Source organism: Thunnus maccoyii, chromosome 15 (genome assembly GCF_910596095.1).
Source record: "Thunnus maccoyii chromosome 15, fThuMac1.1, whole genome shotgun sequence".
NCBI classification, from domain to species: Eukaryota; Metazoa; Chordata; class Actinopteri; order Scombriformes; family Scombridae; genus Thunnus; species Thunnus maccoyii.
In genome coordinates this window covers 15,034,299-15,061,226 of record NC_056547.1, presented here as the reverse complement: position 1 = coordinate 15,061,226, position 26,928 = coordinate 15,034,299, and the positions used below count along the sequence as shown (strand labels likewise).

General features: G+C 39.8%; 1 long non-coding RNA gene across 1 annotated transcript; it reads left to right on the top strand.

Moving 5' to 3' along the window:
• Positions 1-23,990: 23,990 nt before the first annotated feature.
• Positions 23,991-25,154, top strand: LOC121912549. Its single transcript, XR_006100103.1, has 2 exons — positions 23,991-24,747; positions 24,963-25,154. It is a non-coding gene; the product is annotated as an uncharacterized LOC121912549 (long non-coding RNA).
• The last annotated feature ends 1,774 nt before the right edge of the window (positions 25,155-26,928 follow it).

Genomic DNA, 26,928 nt, shown 5'->3' with positions numbered 1-26,928 from the left:
GTGGTGCTTTGGTAAATCTGACTTTGTTTTCTGACAGAATATTATATCAGACTTTGCCAACTCTGAAAACAGAATAGCACATCAGCGACTGTGTTAGCTGTAACTTGCAGCTGCATCCAGGTTTGACAACAATCCAGTCTGGCTCATCGTTGGCCAAAATAGGTAAAAGAAACAGCAGTAAGGGTTAGAAACACTGGTACGATATATCCAGACTCAATGAGAGGAAACGTTTTGTAAATAAGCTTCAGTAAAGATGAATAACGCTTCTCAATTTGTCTTTGCCATCCAGCTGGTCGTAAACACACCGTGAGTAGCTCACTGGAAGCTCACTGGACGAAACTCGCGCAATGCATTCTGGTTGTTGTAGGATACCCGCTTAAGAGCAGAATGGGGAATCTACATCCTTTTTCTCAGTTTTCTCTCATAGGGCACCAATTTCAAAAACTAATTGTACATTTCTACAATTGAATTTTTCCTTTAAGAGTTTTAAGAGACAAAATTGTGTTTCTTCGTCACTCACAATGTAAGAAGCTGCATCTTTTGAGTTGATATGTCTGTGCAGATACTAGACAAACAGTCAGAAACCTGGATAAAGTGGGCTAACCTTCAAAGCCAGGATAAGAGCTTATCCAGGTGTTTGCAACAAGAATGAGGTGTTTACATGGTTAAGCATGTGAATGGGATACTCCGATAACTCAGGCCTGCTTGATATACTAGTATGTACTGTATGTAAAAGTGCACAGTAAGTTCTCAAAGTTTTGGTGTGAAAGCTGACTTGACATTAGAACAGAAACAGCACAACCTGACTTGCCTCCTGCACATGAATAATTTATGAGAATAGCAGAGACCGCGGGGACTCATTACAGTCTAATGCAGACCTGGCCAGTGTCCCCACAAGCCCCTCAAGTTGGGGATCTCGTCCCTCACCATATTGAGCTTGATGTCACAACTCCATCTGGAGCCATTTTTGAGGCAGCCATTTTGTATCCCTCCTGGCAAACACTTCACCCATTTTATTTGGATACAGGAGAGAATTCGGCCTATACGAGCTTGCGGGGGGATCGTGATTAGGACGCCAACAAGCATGCAGTGGCTGGTAATTACAGTATGTAAGAGGGTTTAAATGTTCCAGTGGACTCACCAGATAATTGGTCATTATGTTAACGCACTCATCTATGATATGTTTGTGGATGAAATCATCAGCTGAAATCCAATATGCACTTTTTTGTTACTCACTACCTTCACTCCTCATGCCTCCCTTTCTCCGTCTTTTACTATTCTCTTTGTTTTTCTTCACCCCCTTCTCTCTTTCTCCCTCATTCCCTACGTCTTATTCTTTTTGTTCCTTTCGTCCTTTCTACCTCCCTTACCTCCTATCCTCCTCATCTTCCTCCCTCTTCTTTTCCCTCACCACAGTAGGAACCTCTCTCCATCTATTCATGCCTCACTCCTCTCCAGTGTTTCACTCACCCTCCTTCTCTCTACTTGCATATGCTGTGAATCAGAATAGGTTTCCATGGGGAATGGCTCTGAATATTATCTTAAATTTTTCATTCCTCATCTCTACTGCTAGTTTTACCCTCAATTTGTTGCCCAGAGCCAAAAAGCAACATGGGATTCATGAAACGTGCACACACCACAGAAAATATGATTATAGCCAATCCATCTCTTTTTCCATCCCTCCATCCTCCCTCACTATCCAAAACAACATGGGAATCGTGAAACGTGCTCACACCTCAGACTGTAGCACTTCTCTTTCTTTCTCTCTTGTCTCCTGTTTCCCTCACCCCATGATTCCCAGGTTTTGCCTCCTTTTCAGTCCCTTTCATTTTATTTTTTTTTTTACACTCCTCGCTCGCCTCGATCCGTGTTATCACTCCTTCTCTCCTCACTTCGATGTCTCTTTTTCTCTGCCTTTTTCTCCGTCTTTATTTCGCTCCCTCGTGCTCAGAGGTAATTCTCCTTCTCCTCTCCTGAGTCTTATTCATCATCATCCTCCTCCTTTTCTCTTTCTTTCTTTCTCTCTCTCTCTCTCACTCACACACACACACACACACACACACACACACATTGACATGCACAAATCCAGTCTGCATATCAGTGTCACCACCTCTGAACAATATAGAAGATGATAGCATTTGAGTAGGTTGAGGGAAAGAGAAAAACAAGGGAGATAAAGATGGAGAGAATTAAGAGAGGAAGAAGTGATCAAAACACAAAATCTATGTGCACAAGAGCACACAACTTTTCCCAAGCTGTGGCCTTACATATAGAAACTTGCCATTTGTTTACTCCTATTCTGAAGTGCATTTCTTTTATCCCATGATGCTCTATCTAAACATTGTAAAAACACATTGTTAAAAGCCCTCAAATACAAGATAATTACAGTTACATGAGGGTTGAGAGCGAGCAAGAGAGAAAGACTGACAGATGCAAAGAGAAAAGAGTCAGAAAAAAAAAGCCTATTTATTATGGATTTGGCCGACGAGATGTAGATGATGAGTAAAATATGGTTTAGTCAGGGAACTGAGAAAAACTGACGCGCAATGCAAGGCACTCAAAAGAGATGGGATGAATGTTTTTTTGTTCTCATCAAAAACCAAAGCTGTAATTTCCAAAACTCTCCATTGTGAGGAAATTCTTATTATTATATTACAAAGGATCCTGTTAAAGTGTCAAAATGTTGTCAGCCAAAGTCTTAATCATTCTGTAACAACATAATGAAATTAAAGGGATACACAGGCCATTGTATGGATGCATGTTAGCAAGCAATATTCGGCTTGATTAACTATTTATAATTAACTTTTCATTTACGTTTATTAATGACATGTGTAAAGTGAGAAAGGGAGTCTTTAACACGATAGAAAGATAATTTCAGGGGGACACATGGAGGAAAAGATACTTTAAGAAACTTTCTGTCAAAGAGGAGAGAGAGCAGATCTATTTCACAAAGATTGATTTTTTTTTCTTCTAAATTTCATAAACGTAAACAATTCATGATCCATTGTTCTCGGCCACGGATGTGCAAAAGCAAAAGAAAATTTGATAGAATTGCATGCACATGTTGTCCCTCAGATACTGTTGTATGCTTGTTTAGCATGAATTATGTATTGTATTCGGCTGAGCTTTTTTTTTTTTTTTTATTTGTTTGTTTTGTGTTGTTTTCTTGTGCTCCTGAATACAAGCCAGCTGTCAACAGGCAGCCCATTTTATGGCTATTTAAAATGGTATTGATCGTTTTGGAAATCCTCCTTTTAAAAATCAACCTTGTTACATACATGTGCAGTTTCAATATCAGGTTTAAAAAATACAAACTGGATATTTGCATCAATTCAATAAATACGTACATATGCACCAAAGAATTGAAGACACGTACAAGTACAAATACACATCAACCAAACGCAGTCCATCTTGCTTATAAGACACACACAAACACCCTCAAACACACACTCACACACACACACGCACACACACAAACATTTCTGAAAACAACAATGTCATAAAGATGGAGAGACGGCGCTAAGAGAGAGATAGAGGGGTTGAAAAGAGATGAAAAGAAAATAGAGTACACTACACGCACACACTGGGGAGGAATGATAAATTAACATCATGTGTCGTCATAGACAGTTCACCCATGTGACATTAGCTAAGATGATGGATGAGCGTGGTTTATAGACAAAATATGTCTTTGTGTGTGTCTGTGTGAAACAGACTGAGGCTGAACAACTTGTCTCTGGCTTATGAACGTGCAAATATGTATGATTTTTGTCTTATTGGATATGAGCAAATCTATCCTGTTTTCCATGATCACGCTGTCAACTGAACATTAGTTTTTATGACAAATCAAACTTTTAAGACCTAAAATAAAAGTCTTAATCACTTAATCCATAATGTATATTACCAAAAAGTGATCTGCAGTATATGATGATAGACAAGACAGGACAAGAACATGAGGTTTTAATAATCTGAAGTGTTAAATAATTAATAATCACCAACATGAGGTTAGAGTTTGACCATTTCTCACAGCTGTACATACAGTATAGCCTATATATTTATGTGTGCCTGTGAGTGCGTGTAAGTGCTCGACTGAATCTATTAACATGATATCATGTCATCAAATGTGCTTTTTATTAAACCCGATTAGATCAGCGAACTAGATCAGTAGAGGGCTTACGAGAAACAACTGGGACAAGTATTTAAAAGAGTAGAAGACAACAGTGATAAAACACTGTGTGATGTATTTATTGCCTAATGAGGGGAGGGAAAGAGTTTCGCTGAACATCATAGCCGCAGCTGAATTGAGCAATTGAACATTTGATCTGATCTAATTCTCGTCACAGAGTCCAAATGATAACGGTGACAGTGGTGGAATAGGGGTCAGGGGACTCTTTGGTCCTGTGGGATGCTGGTCTCAACCTGTGTAATGCTCAGAGTAGCTGCTTGTTTGTAAATGATGTGATTTATCTGGAAATGTCCTGTCTGGATCTACAAACACTTTGGTGAATTTACAGCAACACTTACAGTCAAGGACACCGCTGCAGGGTGTGCACAAATGTGTGTGTGTGTGTGTGTGTGTGTGCATGTCCTAGTGGTGTTGGAGACATCAAATGTGTAGCTGTGTGTTTTTTAAGTAAACTGTGATTTTATAGGTTGTACAGTTTATGTACAGTATGCAGTACAACCTCTGAACCAAGTCTATACAGAGGTTTCCTTAAAATGGCATTCTAGCAATTTATGTTACACCTCTATAAAATTGGTGGACTCATAAGAGTCACATTACAAAACAAATGATCAAAATTGATGCAGAAGAGGCCAAGGTATCCTGATTTTTAGTAGCTTACTCAGGGTTAAGGTCCAAAAACTCTGGATCCTACATTTCCTATAATGCACCTAGTACATCTTTTTGTTAGGCACTTTTGAGGTAACCCTGGTGACCCCACTAGGATTATTTTCCAGAGCCAGATAAGACATTATACAACCATTTTCACCACTTGTAGTACTCCTCATGACAAGCAAATTGGTTCCTGTCTGATATAAAATTATAAAACTTTTATGAAGATATTGATCCATAACTTCCTGATATGATTGCGCTGTCTAAACGCTTTTTTGTTAGTCTATGGGTACATTATCCATATTTGATGCTGCACCATGGTACCATTTTAATTACTGCTCACACTGTGCAAGCATGTGTGGACATGTGTGTTGTGTATTATACCAATAATCCAAAAATACCAGAGATGGGAGTGTTGTTGATGATAAATAGGCACTAAATGTTTTTGTAACATATGAAATTATTTAACTCAATGATTTTACACATTGAAAAAAACAGCGATAATTGTTGCATTATCCCTTTTAAGTAAAAGTCAAGTATTTTGTAAACCTGCGTTATTCCTTTGATTGTACACAGCCCAGAAACTGAATGAAGATCAGCAGTTTTCTCACATACCGAGTGATCTCACCAAGATGTGACATCTCCTGAATGATGTTCTTCCATTGGAAACAAATAGAAGATCAACTGCGTGGATGAAACAAAAAAGGAAATTTGAGCGTTTCCATGAAACTGAATTATAATTCGTAGTTGTGCCAACAGTTCTAATGAGGAAAATATGCCCTTATCCCCCAAAACTGACACTGTTGATGTCTACAAATATGGAATAAGCTGTCACAGATCGAGAGGAAAAACATGTCAAGTCTGGTTTAGGGTGGATTAACCCTTTAAAACTGCTAACCGAGGCACTTGAAAGCAAAATCAGAGAAGTGTCATTGTTGTCTTGTGAGTGAACGTAGAGTAAATAAAAAGTGCAGCTGAACAGAGAAAAGAGACAAGTGAAAATCTGTGTGGAAAGCTGGATTTGATTCCCGCAGAAATGGCTTTGATAGCAATGTGTAAAAGTAGACACTGGTAGCGTGTAGACAGTTGGCACCATGAGACAGACAAAGACTCGGAGAGAGAGAGCAACACATCGAGCGAGAGGCATTGTGGTTTCTCTTCTCATGGATATATAATCAGTTTAAGAGGAAGTTTTTTTCCCCATCAGTTTTGCTTTGATGCACAATCAGATTTCGACCCGCACTGTAATTCTCTCTCTCTCTCTTCATCTGTCCCACTCTCTCCCTCTCTCTCTCTCTCTCTCTTTCTGTCCCTCTGACTCTCTTTCTCGTTGGTGTTTGATGTGGTGGCACCCTGGCATTGTTCTTGCTATTGTGCCAGTGTGGAAAGAAGGGAGGAGGGACGGAGAGGACGGGACAGAGATAGATGAAGGGATGGTATTGCAGTATTGATGTGGCATTGAGGCCCCAGTAAAGTTGAAAATCTGGATATAATTGACAGCCACTCCGGCAGATCTGGGATTCCCATCAGAACACGGCGGAATGTTCTAGAATGATCCGGAATGACCTCCGAGAACTTTCTGGAAGGGCCGACGGGCAGCACGACTCGTGTGTCATCATATCATCATCGCAAATACCGAACGTTCATGTTTCTAATTATTTGTCCTGCTTTCCCTCTTTATCTTCCATTCAGCTGTCCTTATCACGCTTTTGTGTGTGTGTGTGTGTGTGTGTGTGTGCGCGTGCTCTTGTACTACCATCTTTATGAGGACCAGTTTTGGGACTTTTATGGGGGGACATTTATGTAAAGTGATGACATTTCAGCCATTTCTCAATTCTTCAAGTTTCACAGCTAAAACTTGCTTTGAGGGTTGAAGAGTAAAGGCGGGGACACACATGACGACTTGAGCCAATGATGAATATGATCTGGGTGTGGCGACTGATCGGATCGAGTTGGAACGGGCCGGTGTCGGTCTGGATCGGTCGTTGTTGACAGTCAGCAGATAAAATCGTTCAGTGTGTGATATGTGAAGATTCTAATCTTACATCTTCAGATCCAGTCGCTGCAAGTCGACTGGATCAACATGTTTGATATTTGCAACTGGCCTCTGCAACCAATGACGTCAGTTGTGTTTTTGTCAGTACAAGGTTTGTAGTGTGTAAGAGCGCTGAACAACTGAAATGGTGGAAAAGCTGATTGAGCTGTAAAGAGTTGAGTTCTGGTTCTCCCACCAGAGCTCAAGTCATTACAGAGCAGTGGTTCAGAGTGTCGTTTGTGTGATTACTCAGTCGTAAGATTTGTTCTCCTTCCTGGCTGTCAAAGACTAAAAAAAATAAGTGGTAGAAACAATCTTTATGTGTGGTCTGTGCAGTTGTGTAGGTTTCAGTTAGTCTTTAGGTGTGTCCCCAGCTTTAGTTTACACCGGAAACTCATTTCTTTTCAGACCTCCAGTGGTTTAACTTCTCACTTCGCAGTAGTGATGTACAGATGTATACCAGGACCTTGTTGTATCACTGTTGGGTGTGGTTACAAGTCCAACAAAGCACATATATGACCGCATCCATCGGTGATGCTGCATGTGGTCAGAGGTGAAACAGGCTTTGAACTTTCAACCTGAGCAGATTGCAAAACAGTACTTTTCAGCTTGATATTAAATGACTCACAAAGCAAAGTCAAACTAATTCAATTACAGCAACTGAAAGTAATCACATTGTATTACTGAAGTGGCCCTCTGTTAATAATCCCACAATGCAATAAATCACATTCAATAGATGAGAAAATTATAGTCGTGTCACACCAGACGTGTTAGTGATGATGCAGAATGACGATGATTCATTTAAAAAGATGGAACTTTTAAAAAACTTCTTGTTACAACACTGCAGAGATAATCTGTCTGACTGCTGTAGTCAAACGTTAGTCAAACGTTTGTTGTTGTCTTTGTTTCATGCTGTGTTTCCTTTTTGTGTTGTACTACTGCTGCACAAACAGTTACCCTCTGGGGACAATAACCTTTAATCTTCATTACATACGTCTTATGTCTTGATCATTTGGTGTTTGTTTTATTTACAACGAAAAACTGCTGCTGAAGGATTTTGATGCAGATGCAACATCGGTATCTCTTTTCTTTAAGGGCACATTGTACAATCAGAAATAAGCAAGAGAACATATAAACCAACACAAGAGGCAGAATGTATTCAAGACTAACAAGTTATTCAAATAAGATTATATAATCTAATTAAACCAAGATAATGGGATTCTTTAATCTGTTGATCTGAAGTGAAGGAGAAGCACACCTGTTTCCTCTTCATGTGGTACCTGATCTTATTTCCAGATGGATGTGTTTGTCTGTGTGCATGATTATCTGCAGGTGTCTGAAGTGCATTTATGTGTTTAAGACCCCTCCAGTAATCCACACACACACACACACACACACATACACTTGCATGCATGCATACATTTTTCTCAGTCTCTCTCTCTCTCTCTCTTATTCTGTTTGACCCTCTCTCTGTCTCTCTATTGATTCAGAACAGAGCAAATGACTAATTCCATTTAAATAACTCAGGATGAATACAAACCTTTACTTGACTCATACTGAATACCGAAAAGACAATCCAGAAAGTGACTTGCACAGACCTCCAGATGAAACCCTATGTTTGCTTACACCTCTATCCTAAAAGGCCATCCCATCTTTGATTTGCAGAAGTTATAATGGTGTCTAACAGAGTACAATTACACTGGTATCATCTTTTAAAACTGTGATAGCAAAGCCAAAAGAACAGTTAAGTTTCAAATAGATGTTTAATCAGAATTTTAGGTGCGTGCGTCTACTGATCAAATACAAAGTGAAACCAGGTCTACAAATGACTAGTGTGTAATACACCTTTATTCCTAGCCTACAGCAATGAGTAATACTCTTCATACATTTCCCTTTGACATTGAGCATTTGACATTGGTAAATGACATACAGTATTACATCAAATAAATTGAACACTGTGGGCTCTATACTGGTGTTGGTGCACGGCGTGGAATGCAGTGTTGCACCGGCAAACTGGCAATTTCCCGGGGTGCAGTGAGGTCATTTCCTTGACTGCGCCAGTGGCTCCACATGTGCCACAGTGGAGGTGAGGTGCAGTAGAGGGTGTGGCAAAGCCAATACAGTAGCTGCTATCTGGGGTAAGCTAAAAGAGGCTTATTTCAGTTAATCAAGACCAGTGGTGAGTCTGTGTCCGTGGGGAAAAGGGAGGTTTTGTTATGCTTATGGCTTCAGAGACCTAGTTGCTGATTTACAGATTGTGTGCACATCGCAAAATACTTTTGGAGTTTTCACGTATTAAGTCTCGAATTACCACCACTGAAGTATGCGTTCTATGTATCGTATTTTCACTTTATTTCATCTTTTATCTTATCTTATCCTATCTTATCTCTTATTCCATCTTATGTACATTTACATGTTTTTATGTTCAGTTTTGATGTGAAGCACTTTGAGCTGCATTTTTTTTTGTATGAAAGATGCTATACAAATAAAGTTATTATTATTATCTTGGTGCCAAGAATAAGTGCGCCTCGTGCAGTTCGCCGCCCACCTTCTCAGAGCAGGTCGAAAGATGAATGCATCATGTTTCTCAAACTCTTTCCCAGACAACAGTACGTTTCCCCTGAGGAAAACTCTCCACAGGAGTGCCAAACTGTCAGTACTTCATGATGCGGAAAGCTTCGTGTTTGAAGGGGTTTCAAGTTATGGATCACATGAAAATTTTTTGCTCACAAAATATTTGCTTTATACATTGTTGTAGAACTACGTCAGGTATCAAAATTGTTCCAAAACTAGAAGGGGATAAAATCTGTCAAATGTTCACCTTTCTTTTCTCATTGTAATGAATCCAATCTGTCACTATACACTTGCTTTGAGAGAAAATATAAAAAGTTAAAAATGCCACCTGTAACTGTCAGGCGTAACTGTGGCGAATTCAAAAGAGGAAGTAAAGCGTGTGCGAGAAAGATAAAGGGCGATGATGAGAGACTGAAAGAGAAAGAAATAGAAAGACTGAGACAGTGAAAGTCGGAGCATGAATGAGCCAGAGAGGAAGGAAAGAGAGAGATGAGGGGAGAGAGACGAGAGATGATTGATGGAGCCAAAAAGCCGATTTCTTGCTTCATCTGATCTGCATTACTCTGCAATCAGCAGACACACCCGCATACACATACAGACACACACACACACACACACACACACACACACACACACACACCTTGCAATCAACACACGTGCACACTCTCTCTCACACACTATTAGTCTGCAATCAACATGCAGGTTACTGATCAGCAACTGTCATCAACAACACACACTGCATACATATAGAGTGCACACACACACATATACACACACTCAGTTTAAGCTGGTGATGAAGTCAGTGCTCGTCTACCTCGGTGCAGATAGCTTTGGTCATTGCAGGCTTACACACACACACACACACGAGTATCAGAAACAGGGAAAATGCTGCACCCACAGGCTCAGTCTGAAGGATGTCAGTTTCAACATGTGTTAATCGCAACACCTCCCACCATGTTTTACTGCTACTTTGGGTTTTGTGTTTTGGACATGGATGGCCTTGCTTGCTTTCTTTTTTATTTTCTCTATTGATGATCCCCAAAGGACAAATTCATCTTTTCGCTTGCCTCCTCAACAGGAAGGTCAAACCGCAGGGTCAGCTACACAACTGCTCCCCTGGAGCTGTAGGCCTTCAGTATCTTGCTCAAGGACACTTCTTTCATTTTGTCCGTAACAAAAAAAAAAAAAAAAAAGATGACACAGACTTGTGTCCGCATATTTAGCATATTAACCATGTTAATGATTAAAGTATCGTGCACAGTGTTTCATTTTGCACTATTCTATAAATAGAGTAATGACCATCGTATGAAAAGCATATTCAAAAATGGGATGGCTCATTTTTGATGAAATAAGTAAAACCATGTATGTTTTTATTCTGTTCTATTCTATTCCTAACTGCAAGAGTGTGTTTATAGCTGATTTCTTGTAAAACTCTCAGTATCAGGAGAAGATAGTCACACATACTGATTCTGTTGGGACATGAACACTGTTTTACAACTTTAACACATGTTTTAACAGCGGTTAGACAGGAAGTCCTTTACAAAAGACAGTTTCAGCAGTGTTGTCCTGTTGCTGACCCTGACCTTTGACCTCTCTCTGGTATGGGCAGCAAAAGATAAAGTCTCCAGGCCATTTTATACAATAGCCACTGAGAATTCTCAATTCTCCTTGTCAGACAGGTGTCCATTATTCTCTAGTATAACAAGGACAGTATAATCGAACACCTTTGACACAACTGTTTGTTTGCTGCTCTACTTTAATGGTGCAGTTTTGAACTCCAGATAAGGACAGCAACAGTAAGGCTTAGCTATATACTATATATATATATAATGCAGTGCCAAATATGTTTGATATTCTTGTGAATCTGGATGCCTAATTCAACTAATGATAATAAGAGGAAAGAGTGGTAGCCTGCAGGTTTTATGGACAGCTGCAGGGGAAAACCAGCTGAAAGAGTTTGACCTCAGGTGTTCCTTTGCCTCTGTGTCATTTACAATAAATATGGAAGATACAAGTTGGAAGGTATTATCCCGCACACATGATGATGCACACTGGTTGTTCTTTTGAATAATTTTGTATACAAGCTTGTCAACTCTAGATAATGACATTTTCCATTGCATTATTCAAATTTTGGTTCAGAACATGTCTTTTGTTACATGTAGTATAAAAAAACCTTAAATGAATGATGGAAATCTTCTGCAGGGGCGATTTGAGAAAATACACAAGTGAACATTTTGTGACATTCTCCTGGACCCTTTTAAAATCTGCCAAATCAAAATTCATGACATTTACCATGTAAAAACAAAACAAAAATAAATACATTTCTTTTTACTGGTCCATCAAAGACTTGCTGTTACATACAAATATCCTGCATATATTCTGCATTGCGCTGCATATACAGTTTACTTACAACACTGTACATTGTGTGTGTTGATAATAATCTATTTTTATTTGAAAGCAGCAAAAAACACATATATGCACCATGGATGTATAAAGAGAGTTGGATACAGCGTTGGAGGCAGGGCTCTGTGAAAGTTGCTCAGTGGCGCATGAAGCCAAAAAAGCCACTTCCCGCTGTAAAGAAATTACGCGTATGAAAACATACTGTGCACGCTCAATAGGCCGCATGCGCACATGGAGCATGCTCACTGGAGACTTCCGCTGGCTGAGACTACTAACTTCCCGGTTTAGCCCTCCGGCTAACTTGAATGCAGATAAAACGATTCAATTGTGCAGTTTTTCTAGGCTTTCGAAATGTGAAATCGGACCGAATGGATCAAATTCTGATAGTGAAACAAGTCATTTGGCAGCCGTCGTTATTGGTTTGCAGACATCTCTTTCAAACATAAGTCTATGGAGAAAAAGTCTTTTTGAGCCAGTGTGCATCACCTGACATTGTAATGACACGGTTTGGCCGCCATGTTAAATTTTCTTCAAATCCCGGCGCTGTTCCTGTATCCAGTTCTCTTTATGCATCCATGATGTGCACAAATACTCACACACAGAAACTGCTTAACATAAAGATGATAAATGAATGCTCAGAACTGAAAACATTCTGAAGTCAATGAAACAAATGTCTTTCTCTCTCCTCTCCTTAGCCCACAATTTGGTCACTCACACACACACACAGAATGACTTATTAGCGGTCTAATGTATGTGAAGTCTTTCAAAGCAAATGCACGCAAACGCACACACGCGCCCCATGTAGATGAGTGATTAGTAACTTAATGTTAGTGAAGCGTCATCATTTTTCAGTTGAGTGTTGGAGGTTTGTTGGTATGAATTATGACCTCTGTTTTGCCATCCATCTACCACTCTCTCTGTTTTCCCTCCATCCTCCCTCCATCCAGCTGTCTGTCTTTTATGTGTGTGTGTGTGTGTGTGTGTGTGTGTGTCTCTCTCTCTCCTCCTCCATTTCTGTCTTCGTCCCTCCCTCCTTCTCATCACTCTTCTCTCTGCCTGCCTGATCACCATAATCAGATATGATTTATAGTGACACACACATGCAAACAAACACACACACACACACACACACAAATTGTTCAGTCAGATATTTGTCCTGTGGTGGGCTATCATAATTCTAACGATAACAGAATCTCTGGAAGATTAAAAAAACACACTGCAACAAGATGCTGTCTGATAAATTACTCTTATTGAGCGGTTTATGTGCACAGTCGTGCATTCACACACACGCAGAAACTCACATTTTTACACACACATGCAAAAGCATGCACATGCACACACACAAACACACTAACATACGACTATGTATCTAAAATGACCAAATCCATATAAGCAAACAGGATACACACACACACACACCTATCCCTCATCTCTGTCATTATTTACTCATCCTAACTCATTCTGATGTGCTACACTGTGTCTCAGGTTAGCTGATGTAAAAATGCTAAATGATGCCATAGTGCGCTAACGAGATTTATGCTGAAAGCATGCTAATGCTTGCTGGTAGCCGATGTTAAAGGTGCAATCAGTAATATTTCACTGGCTCTTTGCACAAACTGACTGTAATTTATGAGCAGGGACTTGCGAGCGTTGCTGATCAATGCCAGCCGCTACAGAGGTAACAGAGGAGCTTTCAAACTTTCTAAACGGGCAGGTCTGTATAGAAAGCTTGTATCCTTGAATGAGAAAGTAATGGCAGTCAGTGAGATCATTAGGCCTTGGAGGACTTCTGTACTCTATTGGACTGAATGATTTTCTGTTCCAGTGTGAAAAAGCCACTCATTAACTGATACCTGGCCTCCCAAAATGTATGAAAATAAAACTTTTTATGAGTTAGCTTTGAAATGACTGGTGATAAGAAAATCTTTACTCCAAAATATTTTCTCAATTTATTTTGCTAGCACCAAATATAGTGGCTTTTCAGGTATTGACTGAGGGAGTTCAACCGGCTGCTTTTTTCCAAAATTGTTACACAAAAACAATGGCCAAAAGTTGAATATCTTGAAAGATACCTAAAAAAAAAAAAGGTTCTGAAAATAAAGAATTTTAAAAACCCATCTCTGTATGTGCATGTATAACACTGCATGCATAGAGATGTGTTCAACAACCTTTTGACAGTTTAGACACCTCTACCACTGCCCGCCTTCTCATCTCTACCTTGTTACCCATTAAAAGATAAATAACATAAACCAGAGCTAAACCATGTCTTATTTTATAGAGGATCAATAAAATGTTGAACTCAACTCTAAATTTTATTTGTCAGCTGATATAATGAAGCTATATATTACTGTAGTTTACTATGAAAGAGGGTGAAGGAGGGAAGAGGAGTAGAAGGAGTAGGAGACAATTGGAGATTAAGGGCGCAAGGGGGTCAAAAAGAGAAAGACGAGGAGGAAAGGAAAACGAGAGGCGTAGAGAGGAGAGTTAGTGAGGGTGTGATAGGAGGACGGAGATAAAAGGGAAAGGGATGAAAGACATGGAGGCAGGGGGGAAGAGAATAGAGGAGATGATGGGGCAGAGACATACAGATGGAGAGAGAGGGGATGACATATAAGCACGGTGATGACCATATTGTCTGCATTATCTGCGGTGTGTATGTGTAAGTGTGAGTGACGCAGAGCAGAAACTATCCACTGAGAGCAGGCAGCGGACAGCAGCTCTCTCATTTCATTCTTATTCAAATCTTTTTCTTTTTTACCATCTAGCAAACTTTATATTTTACTCAGAATATGTATGTGTCTTTTTAATGGGTTGCTTTTATTTGGAACCACTATGCGAAATGTTTTTGGGTTGTGGTTTTGATTTTTGTTTGCTGCCTCTCCTGCTTTTTTCTTCGTGCCAATCTCTCTTTATTTTGTATCTCTTTCAGACAGAAAAACAGACAGAATGAATTCAAGCTAAGTGAAAACAAGGAGGTGAAAGGATTGAGACTGACAGACACTTTGCCTAGAAATGTCAGGTTGCAATTTTCCATCTTGTGTGAGAAATTCACCTTAGACCGTAGAGCAAAACCCTCTGACTTTTATTTCACTTACTTTCCAAGTCAATCAAATTATAATCTTGTCTGAATAAAAATCAGTCAGAATGCCTCTCTGATCCAAAACATATCTTTCTTTGCCAGTAAAAAGGGAAAACATGGCATTGTGCCAGACATTCCTGTATAACTAATACATGTTAATTGTATCATTGGAGAACTCCAAACAAGTTAACTTTTATGTCACTGTGTTTGCTGTGTCTGCTAACACATTTGGCTTCCACTGGTGGCAATAAATTGTACAGAACTTGGTATAGCAGCTTGTCATCTACTGGTTTTCAATTTGCACCAAATTGCATTGATCAGAAGGGCAAAATAGCAGGTTTATCATCAAAAGGAAGTGCTACGCTATGCTCCAACTGCTAGCTGAAGTCCATAAAGCAAAGCACAATTAGTTATACTTGCATCTGCTTGGCCACAAGGGTCCACATATACTGTCCGTCATCTGATATGCACCTAGCATAGTATAAATGGGAGGCTCTTGACGGACAACTTCGACCTGCAAGGAGAGGATCACGTGACCAACGGAGACAGTCGAAGGCGTTTAATAGGCTAGTTTTCAATAGACTTGCCGGTTGTACTATAACATCAGATAAACAGTGAAGAAGAACGAAACACGACTGGCACTTGAAAAATGCGTAAAACTCTCTACAGCAAAGATAAAAACGCAGTAAAGCTTACACAGCTCAATGCCAATATGGAAAAAACACAACAAACGTCATCTTTTTACAATAAATTCCTACTAAAACGTGTCCATTGTAACATTTTAGATTAAAAACTACATCTGCAAACCTATAGTCAGTGTGGTCTATAAAATAACGTATCGGGTCACACTCAGCTACCCCTATTCGGTCATGTGATCTCCCCTCGCGGGTCCTATTTGTCCGTCAAGAGTCTCTCTAATATCAACAGAATCACTTATGCGTTTACTATTGATGCCCAGTCCATTTTGAAGTATATATGGCTGAAGGAATTGTGTTTGCGTTTGGGAATTGTGTTTTGCTTCCACTTTGACTTGCAGGCTCTTTCATATGTGTGGACGCTATAAAACACACCTGGAACCAAGTCAAAGCAAGAGAGGCCAATATCACAAATCACAAATTTGCCTCAGGGGGCTTCACAGTCTGTACAGCAATACATCCTCCATCCTTAAACCCTTAATTCAAATAAGGAAAAATTCCCTTAAAAGAAAATATCAGGGAATAAGAACCACAGCAGTCTGTAAACAAACCAAATTTAATATGGTTTGATGTATACAGCTGCTTTGTTGTACTGCTTTGCAACCTAAAATGTACAGCAGACTCTATACTACACACACACACACACTATTTATGCTGTATGTGAGTGGCAGATGCACAGTAGATGTATGTAAAGTAGTAACATTGTACTGTTACTGTGTTTTCTCCCCTCGGCTCTCTTTCTCATTTACTCTCTCCTCTGTCATTGCATATTAGATGTAAATTACGGCAGAAAAGTTTGAATTTGAATCTCTTCTGGGATGCTCTGCAAGAGGCAACAACACTCTCATTGTTATGCCTACCCCTTTTCTTGTGGTAAAGGCAGAGACAGACAGACAGAGAGAGAGAGAGAGAAAAGGATCCTCTCTTCTCCCACTTAACCAGGAGAAAATCCAAATCTCTCCTGGTGAAACCATGAATTCTAATTTTAAAAACATTTTCATTAATTTCCATCCCATTTCCTGTTTCCTGGCCTTTTCTGCTGCCCACTAAACACACTCTCACGCATGGATGCACACAAGCCGGCGTAGACACAATGGTGCAAAAGTTTAAATTGATTGGTGCGTACGTCAGTCAGAGTTGTGTTTTCCCTCTGGGTCGTTTCACAGCTGTTGTGTGTCCTGCCTGTGTGTGTTCAGTATTTTGGTGTTCCTCCATCTCCTCCTGTGTATAAAAATTGTCTTTGTTATTTAATTTCCTATTAGAAGAAGAGAAAAACGACCTGTCTTTGTAACTTTATTCTTCACCCTCTGCGTCTCTCCGTATCTCTCTCCAACTTCCGTTTTTCTTCTTTCTATTCCTTCACCGCTGTCATCTCCATTTTTCTCTCTTTTATTCATCTTTCCACTTTTCCTTTTTTATGCTTCTCCTTCTATATGACGACCCCTGTCACCTCCAATCAAGTTTCCCTTCCTTCTGATCCTCATCCACATCTGGGAGCATGTAATGTGATTTGATCCTGATCTCCGTCTTCGTTTAGCCACTTGATGACTTCATCTCCTTCTCATCACTGGACGTGGAATTCCTTTCGTCTCAGATGCCAGTTGCCAAGCGGTTCACAGGCGTACTTGACCATCCATAAGCCCTCTGCAGTGGATGACTATTGGACCATTGGATTACCACCTGACTGTCAGCATGTCATTCCTGTAACCTGGTTACAACATCTGATTGGATGCAGCCATACAAAGCAAGCTGATTGTTTTTCTCCTCTTTTCTCTCTCCATCTCACGTACTCCATGACCCGACCTCCTCCCTTTTGCAAATGTGGTGATGGTTTGTTCTATATTTGTGTAATGTACAAATACTCCTGCATTCAAACTCATTAGACACCATCACATCACCTGGCTCAAGGTGTATATTGTCATTCTTTTCAGCGCAGGTGCATTTGTGACAACAAACTCAACAGGACAGTCCGTATTTTCACGCCGTTTCACACTGAATTTCATCAAACAGATTACGTTGTTATGCAGGGAAATTAACACATCTACAAGCTCAGTGCCCATATGATTTGTGTATTTCAGACAAAGCCATAAAATGGTTTTCTGGGACTGTCGCAATCGTGAAAATCACGTCCAACTGTCATTTATCAGTGCAGTCGTATTGTCAGGTATTGCCTGCAGTCCTCCTGTGAGTTATCAAGGCTGCAGAAGTTGGCTGTGCTTTTTATCCCATGTGAATCTACATTTACCATCATCTATTAAGTAAGAATTCACCTGCAAAAGTCTACCTCCTTCTGCCAAAAAATAGTCATTGGATCTTTTTGGCCCCAGGTATATAAGCATCTCAGTGAATTTTCTTTGTTTGTTTTTTTTGCTCATTTTCCTTCTCTTTGGGGTTGAAAGCTGCAGTGGGAATGAACGAGAACTTTGATTTGTTGAGCATTTTGGGCGCACATTAAGAAGGCTCATCAAGCTGTGCTTCAATCGTATCCGGACATCTGGGATTTGCTTTGTAAATCCAAGTGAAACATAGACTTAGTTTATCCTGTGTGAACAAAACAGACGTGGGGGGTAAATCCAGTGTGAAGCACTTCAAACTGACATTAGCAGCCAGACACACTGAGTTGTTTGGCCTACACATGTAATATTCAATGTGAATATCACATGGGCTACCTTATGAAACCATTACTCCTGTCTTTCTCGTCTAGAAAGTTTGTAGGGTGATGAGAAGGACTGAAAGCCGACATTATAAGCTAACACAGTCTCATGACGTTGGAACAACAGTGAAACCGTGGCGACACAATGGTAAAAACAACTTTCCTGCAGGACAGAGAAACTGTCCCATTCCTTAAGTTGAGTGGTATCCCCATAAAAGAGGGCCAGTCTACGGGGTCACTGAGGTTCATTGTCGAGAAACACAGACAGAGAAAAAGTCTGAGAGGAAAGAGAGAAAAACAGACAACAGAGGGGCACGGCGACCGAGGAGAGGGGAGGGCAAAACCTCATCAAACAAGCAAAGAAGATATACAAAGTTTAAAAACAGTTTTATGAAGACAAGAAGCAGAAAAGAATGAGACAGAAGGAGGGAGGAAGGGGTGGAGGCCGGGTTGATGGCGCATGCAGGGAAACAACAAAAAAAGTAAAAAAGAAAGAAGAGACTTTACCACAGAGAAGCCGATTGCATGTTCAGATCTTTAACTGCTGGTCAAAACAATTACGCATACATAAACACACACACACACACACACATCCAGGACAGGGTTATTCTAAGCGATAATGTCTTTACCAGTGCAGAGGCCTCTTTAGATTTGTTCCTGTGGCCGGGCAGCTCTGAACCCACAAGCTATGATAGTAACTAGCTGGTACTGAGACATGAAAAACCAATCATCTCAGTCATAATTTGTATAGGTGACAATAATTGACATGGCATTTATTTACCTTAACAAGAGAAAGCATATGGTCCCAATTACAGGTTAACCTCAATTTCTTTTGGCTGGTCCGTAGTGCATGGTATGGGCTAAAGTAAATTTACTAACCTCTTATGATACTCAAATATATCTAAAATAGGCAAGCCATGTCAGATACTTGTAGTGTTACTTATATTATTAATACTCTGAAGTCACAACAATGTAAAACACAATCTCTTGCCACAACATACTGATCCACAGTCTGGTAACTGATGCAAGAATGGATCCAAGCAGAATGAAATAAAAACACCCAGAGCTAAAAAAAAAAAAAAAAAAGACAAAAATATGTTTGTCCTGTATGTATTAACAAACAATGCACCATAGGAAGCAGTATTTATTTATGCGCTGAATGACTACAGTAATTGCCTGGTGAATTGCGGGGCTTTCACAACGGTACTCGTATCTATAGCAACGTGATGAACATGCCGGCGTGTTTCATTGTGCGAAATGTCTGTTTACACAATGAAACATGTTTAATGTAATTCATAATGACAAGGCTTTAAATTTATCAGTATTTGTTGTATTAAATTAGACTCCTCAATGGTAATTCTGCCACTTTTTTTATTTTATTTATTTATGTAGTTGCAATTACTGGCCTTTATTTCTTCATGCACACAGCAATAAATATACATTTTATTTTTCTGTATTCTCATCTGCACTTTTCTGTTTCAGCTGTGATTTGAAGGCAGTTGGTTTGAATCCTTCCTGAGCAGTGAAACTGAACACGTGAAACTCAGCCACATTAAAAGTACCCTTGAGCAAGGCATCCTACTACCTCGGTATAGGGTTTCTTCTTCATACATTGCAAATGAAGAACAACATACAGTTGATGACATACAGCTTACTGACTGAGCAAGACATCCTACTCTCACTACCATCCTACAAACATCAGTGTGGACAACATATGGAGGGCCAGTGTAGATTTAATCCAGTGTCCAGTAAAGGAGTAGTCGAGATCCGTGACCTCCGTGTTGAAAAACTGTGTGTGTGTGTGTGTGAAGGAGTTGTTGTATTTGGAAACTATTTCACAGGGAGGCCCTCTCTCTCTTCTGTGGTCGCTCTCTCTCTCAATTTCTTTCCTTCTTTTTGTCTGTCTATCAGTCGATCTGTTTGTCTGTTGTGGTCGGTGCTCATTTTAGCCTGAGGACAGCCCAACTCTGCACACACACACACACACACACACACACACACACACACACACACACAGACACACACATGCGCAGTACTTTGGCAATGAGCTCAAACAAAACCACACTGGTCCAGCCCTTGGCAACTTAGCCAAGATGAACTGACCACTTTGACGTCCGTCTGGACACAAACACACACAAACAGAGTAGAATAGAACAGAACATAATAGAATAGAATAAGATAGTGCAGAATATTTCGTCATTCATCATTTCATCTCTGCGATACCATGTTTCAAATTGGCATCGGGTAAAGAAGATTTGTGAAAAAAAATATTTCTGCTCTTAGAACATTATTTTGGAAGTCTATGTCTATTAAACATTGTGGTCTACTTTACAGTGAAATTCACTTACTACTTAGGAAATGTAAAATGTTTTGGATGAACAAAAATCACAGAATTTTTGGAATCAGTCAGATATGACTCAAGCTTGGAAACAAGAGACGGACCAATGGCTTGCTCTGACGAAAGAGAGGGGAAAAGTATTTCTTCACTTATTGACGTGTTTGAGTGGGCACACTACACCCCGACACGCACACACACACACACACACACACACACACACACATATATACACCCTGTGCAGGGCCCCAGCTAAAAGCAGAGGGAACTGTTTCCTGTCTGTGGAACCACGCCCTGAGTGAAAGAAGGAAAGAGTGTAGGGCACACATGTACTTTGGCAAATACAGTTTATCTGTGTACTGGACTTGTAATTTTTTCCATTTTTGTTTTGATCTGCAATGACATCGTTAGGTGTCATTTAAAGTTTACAAGAAAGTCGTGTACTGCACATGACATTAATCAAACTGTATAACAGCGTGCAGGCGGCTAATTGTCCTCTCCACGTGTAGTGTCTCGGATATTTAATCTTTTCATAATGTGTTGTAGCCGTTGATGGTTAGTTGGATGGTTAGATGGTGATAATATGAAGAACCTGTTTGCTTTTTCATCATCTTCTCTCTTGTTTTCTCTCTTTTTCTGTCTTCGCCACACTTACACCCCCTCCTCACTTTATTTTTATGTTTCTCTTTCTTTCTCATGTCTCTCTCTAGCTCTCCTTTTCCTACTATAGAGAATAGAGTCATATATTTTGGTCTGGGGTTATGTTTAGACCTCTTAGTTCCAATTAAAAGACGGGTACACAGTTTTTCCAAGTCTGTCTTAAAACAACAGACAGGTGCCCAAATTAACATTGACACATTTTTCTTGCTGTACTCATACATGACAATGCCTCTGTGCACAGAGCGAGGTACATAAAGAAATAGTTTTCCCAGTTTAGTGTGGAAGACCTTGACTGGCCTGCACAGACGCCTGACCTCAACCCCATCCAGCATGGGATGAACTGGAACACTGACTGTGAGCCAGACTTTATCGTCCAACCTCACTGTTGCTCTTGTGGCTGAATGGGAGCAAATCCCTGCAGCCAGGTCCTTAAAATCTTGAGGAAAGCCTTCCCAGAAGAGTGGAGTTATAGCAGGATATTACCGTAATGCCCGCGGTTTTGGAATGTACATCCTTGTTCTGCTTTTGGGCATGCAGTGTATTTCTATATTTGTCTTTTTTCACTGTTTTCATCATTAGGTGAGGACACCTGCCATTAGAGAAATAAAATAAGAGCTATTCTTGTGTGCATGTGTGTATTCTTGCCCAGGTGGTCATCACAAGGATAAAAAAGATTATGAAAATCCGTCAAATTGAGGATATGTGCACACATGTGTACCTGCAGGTGTCTGTTTGTACATATGTAGATTGTGTGTGTGTGTGTGTGTGTGTGTGTGTATGTGTGTGGGTGTGTGTCGGTGTGTGTGTGTGTGTGTGTGTGTGTACTCAGGTACATAGTATAAGAGAAAACTTAGCCAAGTATAAAATTGGCTTCACTAGCTGGCTGCTCATATTCACTCAACCAGCCTTGTAGCTCCGCACAGAAACTATCGTTCAAATCACCTTGAATGGTGATTCTCTCGTCTCCCACCTCCACCTCTCCATCTCTCTCCCTCCGTCTCTCTCCCCCTCTCTCTCTCTTTCTCTCTCCAGTTCCACAGGCTGAGCTCTATTTTAGCAGCCAGCCATAAGAGATTGGGCGAGGATTCAAATTGAAACCTGCCCATTTATGAATCAAATTTGTTCCGCATATACATTTTCCATAGTGCACAGTACTGCATTAGACTGTGTTTAGATAAGTCTGCGTGTGTGTGTGAGTGTGTGTGTGTGTAGAAAGGTTGGCATTTCATGAAGTGAGAAGTCTGTGTGTATATGATCTTGCATGTGTGTGTGTGCATTTGTGCAGTTCTCAATTATGCCATTGTTCCCTTCATCAACTATGTTTACAGTACACTTACTCTGGGTCTTACCCTGATGCTCCGTATGTATGAAAGTTATGATTTTTGAAGGCGTTTAGATTTATTAATCCCCTCACAATTTAGTTTTTTTTTTGTTTTGTTTTGGGGGGTTTTTTGCTTCCTGGAATCACATATTTATTTATTTATTCCAGCAATAGTAACCAAAAGGTTGTTTGGCATCATTCACTATGTGGACAGCATATTAAGACCTGCTGCTCCTTTCAGAGAGCTACACTGACCCGGTGATGGACAGAGATTAAAGCTCCTGCTCCTACTGAAATCCATTTCAGTCATGAAGAGGACACAGGTGAAGGAAAGAAGACATATTGGGCCTCATGCATGAATGTTGTCTTATTTTTCTCCTATGTGGGGTTCATGAAACATGCGCTATGAGCAGAAATATGTGTCACTAGAAATAGAATTTGAATCATTTCTATTTGAATTTGAATTGCTCAACTTGAATAATTGAATTAAAAAACTGAATATGAATTACAAAATTTAAATTTGTATTGTTTAACTTGAATAACCGCATTGAAAAACTCAATCTGAATAGCATAATTTGAAACTGAATTTATTAGTTTGGTACTGAATTTCAGTAAACTTGAAACTGAATGTAATATTATGAAACTGAATTAATTTGCTCTGAAACTGTATTTGATCCTCATTGAAAATTCAACTGTCTGTATACTTCTACATTCAGTTCTCACAATTCAATTTCAGTTCATGGTCATTGTTGAGAAAGAGCAATTGAGTGCAGATTCACAGAGCTCCTTTTCAAGTACTGTTATTTAACAATATCAACGACCAATGAGACCTAAATATTTCAAAAACTTAAAGTGTTTTCTCTATTCTTTGTAAAACTGTAATTTTATGTCTTGCCATTTCATAGAAAAAATACTTAATGAGCTTTGCGCTGACAGCCAAGTATGTTCTTACCCACCTGAGTATGTTGATGGATTGCATTTGATCTTAAATTAGATGTCCGTGCCAGGCAATTTGCAATTAGCATAAGGAAACACCCCAATAAGCCTATATAAGGGCAGCAGAATTAAGTGTCGTGTGCAAACCACAAACCATCAAGCCACTGCACTTTGACAGGTAACATTAAACTCAGACAAAAGAAGAAAAGAAAGAAAAAAAAAAGGAAAAATGCCACCAAAATGCCAGAAAAAAAAGTTTCTTCTGCAGAGAGAGCTTTACTTAAAGTAACACACACACAAGGAACCCTTGTTGAAACACAAGTGGAGTGGAGAGGAGAGGATATGGCACGACCATAAATGACAGCAAAATGCAGCAAGGACTGTTTATTTATGTTATTTACCTAATTTATGTGCACTCATTTCATTTCAGCTCAGTGTGTGAGTCTTTACTGCATTTTGCTGTCATTTATAGCCGCGCTACTTTGTCTCTATTCCTCTGCTCGGAATAGCAGAGGGGCGGGGCACACGCAGCGCAGCAAAGGAGAGACAGTTACTGTACGTGCAATAAAAGCTTCACGTGTAAAAAGCCAATAACAAAAAGCTTTCATAAGATAAGCAGCTTTGCACACAAGCAAATGAAGAGCGAGTCTGTTGCATCAGCTACACTGACTTGCATGCATGGCAGGAAAGTTGCCACTGACATATTGTTTGTAATAATCGTAATACTGCAAATGCAAAGGCTTTCATCAGTGGGCCACAGGCTCAATCACCATTGTGTTACCTCATTCAGAGATAGATAGTGACTTAACAGATATTTATTTAAATGAAATCTTTGAGATTATAACTTTAATGAAGTTAATTAAGTTAAAGTGTGAGCAGGGGGGTCACTGGTCCAGAAAAGTGCAAAGCATTGCAAGAGATCACCAGTGCGATTAGTGCTGTATGTGCAGAAGAAAGAACTCTTAGTGAAATTTCTTTAAAAGATGGTTTGATCTGAAAATGGACACCAAAAAACAGCTGTCTGCTGCCAAGCATACTATTACAGCCACAGGAGGGGGCCAGGAAACTGTCAAAACAACATACATGGATGAGCCATCATTGGAGAGGTTTCTCTGTTGGGGTGCAGTCTGATATTCCATTGGACAGTGACCTACCACAGCCAGGAAATATCCTGTCAGCACCAGACAGCATGCCCCAGGATCACTAGCAAGATCTGAAGAAAATAGTAAGTATCAATCCAAATTTTTAATCTTCAAAGGGAATTTAATTAAGGTGATTGCTTGATTCTACATTAAACACATCTAAAAATCACTTGAATTTTACCTAATCTATAACCTACCATATGCCCATTTTTGTTTTAACCTACATGCCCATTTTAAATCATTGGTTTATGAATAAATTAAACTAAAAACATATGTATGTCTTTATTTTATTTTTCAGATGCATCTGGCTCCAGTGTGCCATCCATCTCTCAGAGATGGACCACCAAGACGATCCACCTCAACAGACATCATCTCAGAGTCGGTGATACTAAAATTCAAGAGCAGATATTAGAGACTCTTCACCATATGTCTTCCACTTTTTCACAAATTAATGACACTCTTAAAGAAATAAATGAAACTTTAAAAACCATTTATCAAATATTTCACAACAAAAGTGATCTGCTTACAGGTTAAAAAAGTGAAACGAGTCGCTGACGCATTTCAACGCCACGTCTGTAGTCAGGTCCCACTCAACCATTAACCTCCGCGTCTTCAGGTGGTTGGGGGTTGGGGTGGGGGCACACCATGTTTCATTGCAGTATTGTGCAGAACATAGCAGGCGGTGGTTATTTTGCACACTTTTTAAAGTGTGTATAAAAGCTTACCACCTGCTGTGTCTAGGCATTGGCCTTTCAGTATACCAATAGTCTGCTCCACCTCCACCATTGAGTGAGCACGTGTCAATTTTCTAGTTATAGGCCACCTCCTGCTGGGTTTGAGGGTTGGTAAGTGGTGTCATAAGCCACAGTAGTAGCGATCACCTTAATTGAAAGTTGGATTCATGTTGAAAGGTAATAATGCAGACTTATGAAAATTCTATCATATTATAACACTTACTGGTAAGCCACCCATCTCCAGCAGCACCTCGATCCAACCGCATACCCAACGAACTGTTGTGCAGCGAAAGAGTCGTACGCTCCCCCCGGCCGGCAGACCACATTCTAGATGTGATTCTGTGCATCGCATATTATTTTGACGTTGATTAAATGGAATTGTTTTCTGTTGAGGAATGGGAACAGATTTGGAGATGGTGCCTTGGGCAGTCCAGCAATGGCACAAAAATCCCTTTTTATCTGGGTCTGCTGAGCAGCAGTGTATGGAAACTGAATGTACTGTGGTGTTAAATGGATGATACCTTGGAGCACACCACTAACAGTGGACTAGGATACGCCAGACCTATTACTGATCTCTCTCTGGAAGGTCCCAGTAGCCAGGAAACTGATAGCATTGAGTACTTGCAGATGAGGTGGAGTGGGATTAGATCATTTTGTCTCTGATCTTAGTTGAGGCTCCAGAAGAGCACACAGGTTTTGAAGAATCTGCCTCAGTAATCGAAAACAGCTTACGAGCCACTCCTCACTTTCAGCAAACTCAATCTTTAAATACAAGCTGTCCTCTCAAGGCTTGCTTGGCCAACGCATCGAGCGGTAGCAAATAAGCCATTGTGGATTCGGTTGGGCACCGCTTCGTGCTACTTTATATACTATGACCAATCATAATTAATGGCATATTGGTCTGATTTTGTTGTCACTTAGGCTAGACCTAATCATCTTTAATAAGTGTAAACAGTTAAAATTATGAAATGAATAAATAATTGTAGAACATTTTTCTTCTATGTTTTCATAAAGTAAATTGCTTTTTCATCATCACAGCACAAAACCGAAGTTGGCTTTGGTGTATACTTGCTTACCGAAGAACAAGCGCTAACTGTAGCTACATAACACAAGAACAGAAGCTATGACAATATGAATGCGTTTCTTTAAATTAATATGAAAGAAATGTATTTTTCTCCTATTTTCTTCTTTTTTTTTTCTTTCTTTAATTTATAAATACACACAAAAACATTATGTAGAATGATTACTCTTCACAGTAATTTCACTGTCACGTAACCTAATAGATTTGGCAGCGAGCCTTTTTTCAGTCAGCATGATCTTTTACTTCCTCTCCGTAACAAAGCTACCAGTGGAATGGAGGCGGGTTGGGTTCCCCCCTTCATATACGTTCAGCTTCTTTCAATTGCAAATGATGAACTGGGTGAGTGCATGCACTTTGGGACCTTTTCCACATCGACTTCAGAGTTAGAAAGAGAATTACTTTGACGTACTGTAAGCATATTGGTTTCATTAAACTTGTTTGTGAAACGC